Genomic DNA, 7,137 nt, shown 5'->3' on the forward strand with positions numbered 1-7,137 from the left:
CGGCAACCTGGGGCACCTAGACATCGAATTCAACGTATTAATACACGTAGACACCGAAAACTACGGAGCTCACTATCTAGACATCGTCATCGGCAACCTGGGACACCTAGACATCGCATTCAACGTATTATTACACCTGGACACCGAAAACTACGAAGCGCACTATGTGGACCTTGTCAGCGGTAACCTGGAACACCTAGACATTGAATTCAACGTACGATTACACCTGGACACCGAAAACTATGAAGCGCACTATCTGGATCCCGTCATCGGCAACCTGGGACACGTGGATATCGAATTCAAGGTATTAATACACGTAGACACCGAAAACTACGGAGCGCACTATGTGGACCTCGTCATCGGCAACCTGGGACACCTAGACATCGAATTCAACGTACGATTACACCTGGACACCGAAAACAATGAAGCGCACTATCTGGATCCTGTCATCGGCAACCTGGGACACGTGGACATCAAATTCAAAGTATTAATACACGTAAGACACCGAAAACTACGGAGCGCACTATGTGGACCTCGTCATCGGCAACCTGGGACACGTAGACATCGAATTCAACGTATTATTACACCTGGACACCGAAAACTATGAAGCGCACTATCTGGACCTCGTCATCGGCAACCTGGGATACCTAGACGTCGAATTCAAGCTTGATTCATAAGAATCGACTTAAAAATTCCCTAGCGGCACTTTCTGCCAAGCGTAGAGAACCTTCTTTTCCGGCAGCGGTGGTAATACGATGTAAGGATACGAAATCTCTCCAGATAAACATGAAGCAATTGACTCAATATGTATTATATACCTAATACCTAATTTACCTAAATAGAAATCTTCCTCCTGACCGATAAGTCTATCGACCTTATTTAATTTGCCTACTAGATCGATCGAAATACGCGCGCGATATCGAAACTGGCGATACCTGCGCCGCCAGCGTCGAAAAAGTGAAAGTGACATTTTCTGATATATATATGTTATATTGATTGAGAGACGACGACGTATCTCCGTATCTCCGTATCTTAAAAATAAATTTTCACATTTGGACTTTGCGTCGCAATATCTCCGCTCGTAGGGCACGTAGCGGAAAATATTATAGGAGATACCCCCCCAAAGTCGACCCCAAGCTATCGATCAAGCCTACTTAGAACTTGATCCGTTCACTCGTTATCGAGATCTCAACATCTTGGGTACTCGCAACCCGTCGCGTCGCGTAAAAGAGTCACGGTCGGTCTCGCTCCGCGTGTACTTGGCACGAGACACTACCGTGTCTCTTGATACATATCCAAAGACAAATAATTTTGAGTAGAGATGTATATATCTAAAATCTACTTACACGTTGATAATAATCTCGTTGATTGGAATGTGGCTTGGATCAGTCAACTCGCGAAACTGTAATATAATAATAAATCGATTAGAATTTTCGGATACATCACTTCATACGATTCTTTCACACGATGACGGTTAATGTTAATTTCCAATTACCTTATTATTATGTTTCGCGTGTTCTATACTTGTCGTCATGACGAAACATCTGACCGAGACATTGCGCTTCTTGGCTACCTCAATGTATCTCTTTCTCGAAGCTGGATCGGGATTGGTATTGTCTATACCTATACTTTTTCTTTGATTCAAGTATTGTTGGACTGCGGCAATGCACTTCTGCCAGCTGCCTAAAGTGTCTCTGTTGACGTATCCGTATTCCTTCAGATAATTCTTTGCAAAATGCGATTTTCCGGAGTCTGGACTGCCGACCATAAGTACCATCTGTTAATGGATATCTATAAGCACGAGGAAAGAGCGGGCCTCTGTTCACATTTGACGTTCATGATGATATTCGTGTTATGCACGATGCTTCTACTGTCGAAATCGAGGAATCACATGCCGGAAAAGTTTTACTTAGGTATTTATCATTAAAAGAATACTTTGTATAATTCTCTTTTATGTTATTTTTTTATTTTTTCTCATTAGATCATGGTACAAGAGGAACGAGCACATTTTTCCAGCCAGTAGATGGGAACCTTTTGATCCAACGAAAAGTTACGACAAGTATACAGTGTCGGATAAAAATAGGAAGAAAGATAAAATCTGATAAACTTAGATTCAACGAATTGTCCAAATTCGTTTAAAGGATTCAGATTCAAAGGACTATAAATATTATAACCAGATAAATAACTTTGTTTCATCGTACAATTGATTCATTATACAACAGATTGTAATATATTACAATATATATACACATATATATTGTCACGACTTTTTCACTCCCGGAACGGCCCGGGGCGTGTGCCGGATCAAAAGAGGCAAGGAGAGCGGGATGATAGGCCTCTCCGGGGATTCTCTCGCACCTCCGACACTCCACGAAACGATTCTAATGTTGGGCGCCAGATGCGTAAATTCGCGTCCGCGAAATCGCGAGAAATCAAAAACGAGACGCAAAACGAAATGAGTCGGTGTGCGAGGGAATGGCTAGCTCGACCTAATAGCAGGGCGGGGTTGATGAAGGGCAGCGCAGTATTCGGCGGGGTGACGCCTAATAAAGAATGTCGTAACTCAAGCCATTAACAAATAAAGAATAACATTTATTCTGTAATGATCCCCGGATGAACAGTAAATGCCAATGTGGCTTTCAAAACAAAAGCAAATAGCAGGTGGTAGATAACGCGGGCGTCAAATTTCGAATACAAAATATGATCACGCGGACGCCAGAAATAAACGGAAAATTACGTTAACTCAGTAAACGCGCGGAAGGCGCAGCAAGAGAACGTGTGAGGAAAACTAAACTTACCAAATCATCGAGATCATATAATTTCACAGCTAACAATAGTAGAAAAGTTCGCGGGCAAATAACATAGAATATCGGCACAAATTACGACTGACTACGACATAACGGAAATAAACGCGAAATAATAGCGCGCAATACCGCGAAATTATAATGCGCCACGCTTGGAGCGCGTGAACGCAAGTTTCCAAACCCGTGCCGGGATTCTGTCGCCAAATAATCTTAACCTAACGCAAATCATAATCTTAATCTACCGCAAGTAATAACCTTAAACTAACGCAAAGAATAATCTTAAACTAACGCAACGAACGCGACGCGAGTAACGTCCCAACGCAAGAAGGAACGAACGCAACATGTGATATCGCCAGGGATATCCTCACGCGAAGAATAAAGGCGCCGGGGCGCTCGACGAAACGCGAAATACTAAACTAACGCGAGAAAATATACGGAAGTACCGCGAGCAATATTATAACTAACGCGAAATGACCGATTTATCCTAACGCAAGAACTGAGATTACGCCAGTGATTCTGATCGAACGCAACACACGCGATCGTCAGCGATCGTCCAACGCGAAAAATGATGCGCCGAGACACTCGGCATAACGCGAAATACTCGAATTAACGCGAGAAAGATACGGAATTACCGCGAGGGATAACGAGACGCAACATTAGGTCGACGCGAATGGTATCTTACGGCGAACCACAACCTTCCGCGAATAATCTCTCAACGTAGCCGATATCGCGAGGATAGTCTAAATGTCCGAACGCGAATCGTGAGTAACGCGATTACACCAACGCGAATATCCCTCTGACGCCATTAATTACGCGTACAGAATCTAAGGTTCGACCGGGCGAAATACTACGCCTAACGAGACACGCGGTCGTGGACGTGAAGGGCGCGAGAAATGGCGTATTCGCGATATCGAACGTCGTCATCGACGCGCCTACCGCGATCTCCAGAGGTTCGTATATTTCGATCGCGATCCCACGGCCACGAGACCATTCCGGTGCCCCTCGCTCTCGCTATCGATCGCTAAATACGCCTTGTCGGCGAATACGCTAATTATCGCGAATTTTCCCGAGCGAGAGCGCGACCCGGGGAGCGGTGTCGTGGCTTTACATAATATGTTACCGAGGCAACCTCACCGTAGGCAGATCCTCTCCCGAGGGTCTTCGCCGTCGTCCCAAGGGTCGCGACGATAGCAGCCGGACGTCGTACTCAGCTCCGGAATGCGACTTAGTGCGGAGACAATGCCGAGACTTGATTTTCGACGTGCGTCGATTACCGAGGACGATTTACGAATGATCCCGAAATTTCGCTCGATGGCGGAATCGATAGCGCACCCCACCCCGGGCGTACGCGGCCCCGCGACGTTGGAGCGCGGACCAATGAGGGGTGAGCTCGCAGGCTCGCGGCGGATTCGTGCGTAGGGCCGTGAATTACGGCTTTCCGCAGGGCGCTAAACGGCCCTTCGCCCGCGTGGCAAATTTTCCGGGATTCTTCCCGGCGGCGGACGGGACGTGTCTGCCTCCGTGTTCCTCCTTTTCGGTTCGGGAATGGCGGCCGCCTATCCCGGAATCCGATCAGCAGTGTGAGGAGGGCAGATGAGCTGATTTTAGCCCCGGCGTCCCGGGGCCCTGCCATTAGGGGTCCGTCCGCCGCAGTGTCACGCGCCGTGCGCGTGTTTTCCTGCGCTCCGTCGCTCTCGGCGGCCCGCGGGTTGCTTCGATCCGCTTTCCGTCGTCCGATCTCTCGCCGTTATCCTTCTCGTCGACTCCGCTTCCGCTTCCTCTCAGGAACTCCAGTCTCAGCTCGGTGAGGCGCCACGCCAATGATACAAAATAAAATAAAGGATCAGAATACCGTAACGCAATTATAATATGCCCCTGGAGATCTCGCATCGATTCGTTGCACCGTCCTCGGGCATGAAAAAGGTCGCGAAACCCGCGCCTTGTGACGGCGGCGGGGCGCTGCAACGATGCAGCGAAACTGCAACGTCACAATATATACACATATATTATAATATTATATATTATAATATATATACATATATAGGGGAGACCGGGGCTAAGCCGACACTATTTTTTCAAAGGCAATTTTTAATATTTAATTAAAATTTTTAGGCAAATTCAATGGTACATATTTAAAGAGTGTTTCTTCAGGTACAAAATTGATTCAGGAAGTTTTGCTGTACGTCGCTTTGTTTTGCCGCCAGGAAAGGAAAAGTGACGCGAAGACAAATTTTCGAATTGAAAAATGCCGGGGCAAACTCGACACCCCGCCGGGGCAAACTCAACACTTTGTCTGATCGACACAATTTGATCTGGAACTTATTTTTTACTGTCTGAAAATGAAAATACATTGTTTATTGTGTATTTAAAAAGTACAAAAATTTGGAATAAAGTAGCTAGAACAATCATTTGAAATAATGAGAACAAAAATTGTTGAACTTTCAATTATCTTCATCTAAACTCATGTCTGAAAAACAGTTAATGCAGGTAAACTCGCGATCGGACGTGCGCATACATTTGTCATGAGCCATACGGCTGCATGACAAGCATTGTTAGTTACTGGGAGCCGACGAAACGGCGTGGTGTTGACTTTGCCCCGGACGTCGTTTTTCACTTTTGTCACTTCAAAAACATGAAAATTTTGAAAATATGCAAAAACGATTATCGGATTCATATAGAGCATCAAATTTCCCATCAAAATCACTTACCGGTAGATTCGCAAGAGTAAAGCTCGATGAAAGAGTAGACATTTTCGAGAGATCAGAAAAATTACTTTTCACTATCAAAAACGCTTATGTCGCGTTAAAAATTACACTATAACTCAGAATGTTACCAAATTCCGTTGATAATACTGGCACATAAAGACGCATTTACAGTAGGAAAGGCAAGTTTCTACGATAGATTTAAATTGGCAAAAAGCCTAGTGTCAAGTTTGCCCCGTTGTCGGCTTAGCCCCGGTCTCCCCTATATATATATATATATATATATGTATATATATTGTAGCTACATTGTATTTTTAAGGACTGTGATTTTAATTCATTCAGTTATGTGATAATATTTAATTCATTTACTCGATTATGTAGCTCTACTAAATTACAGTCCTTTGAATCTAAATCCTTTAAACGAAATTGGACAATTCGTTGAATCTAAGTTTATCAGATTTTATCTTTCTTCCTATTTTTATCCGACACTGTATACTTGTCAAAACTTTTCGTTGGATCAAAAGGTTCCCATCTACTCGCTGGAAAAATGTGTTTGTTCCTCTCGTACCATGATCTAATGAGAAATAACATAAAAGAGAATTATACAAAGTATTCTTTTAATGATAAATACCTAAGTAAAATTTTTCCGGCATGTGATTCCTCGGTTTCGACAGAAGCATCGTGCATAACACGAATATCATCGTGAACATCAAATGTGAACAGAGGTTCGCTTTTTCCTCGTGCCTAATTGCAATATTACATACATTAAAATAACATGCCAACATTGTGATATTGCTTCATAAGTTTTATCATTTAGTATCTTTACCTTAGTTACAATAAAATCGTAAAACGTATAATGGTGCGGTAATATAAGAAAGATCCTTCTTGACATACATTAACTGATCTGCCATTACTGTTTTAAGCTCGCTGAATTCACGCTTCAGAACTTCTAAACATCTCTGAAGAAGCTGATAGATAGAATTACCTGTATGTGAAAATTTAATTTATGCAGTAGAACATTATATATCACGCCAATGTTACTCCAAAAGTGACACTGGAGTATTTTAATAACTTAAAAATTCGGGTGTAGTTCCGAATGACCCCCGCTCCCGATCGACTTAAAACTTTACAGATAAGTTGTTTTCGATGTGAAAAATGAATTCCGCGTGGTTCCAACTTCGGAAAATAAAAAAAAATTTTTTTTTTAATAATAACATTTATTGACTAAAATCGATTCTATATGATATATATGTTACTGTAAAAGTGATAAATTCGATAATTATACATAATTACCGGTTATTATGCATAATTTTCAACATACGGTGATAAATGTGATAATGTGATAAAGGTGATAAATGGACCAATGAGCATCTTATGTAAATCAATATGGCGACTTTATGTTGGATGCTCATTGGTTTAGCGGTCTTATGCTACGCTTATGCTAAGCTATGCATTTTGTGTGCGATGGCCTTTAGTGTCTAGCACTAGTGATGTGTCTGTATACACTGTGATTGGTTACGCCGTTGTGTGTTCTGACCAATGAAAAAAGGTCTAAAAAATTGTCAGACTCTGTATTCTAGGGATTCTATTTCCACGCATACACTTTTTAATGTGAAGCGCAGTTCTATATG

General features: G+C 42.8%; 1 long non-coding RNA gene across 1 annotated transcript; it reads right to left on the minus strand.

The window, feature by feature from the left end:
• Positions 1-1,348: 1,348 nt before the first annotated feature.
• LOC139783412 (uncharacterized) lies at positions 1,349-6,580 on the minus strand. Its single transcript, XR_011721257.1, has 3 exons — positions 6,333-6,580; positions 1,496-1,757; positions 1,349-1,402 (listed from the first exon to the last, which is right to left on the minus strand). It is a non-coding gene; the product is annotated as an uncharacterized lncRNA (long non-coding RNA).
• Between the last annotated feature and the right edge of the window lie 557 nt (positions 6,581-7,137).

Source organism: Temnothorax nylanderi, unplaced genomic scaffold (assembly GCF_030848795.1).
Source record: "Temnothorax nylanderi isolate EJ_2023f unplaced genomic scaffold, tnyl_v1.0 TNYL_tig0498_pilon, whole genome shotgun sequence".
Classification (NCBI taxonomy): domain Eukaryota; kingdom Metazoa; phylum Arthropoda; class Insecta; order Hymenoptera; family Formicidae; genus Temnothorax; species Temnothorax nylanderi.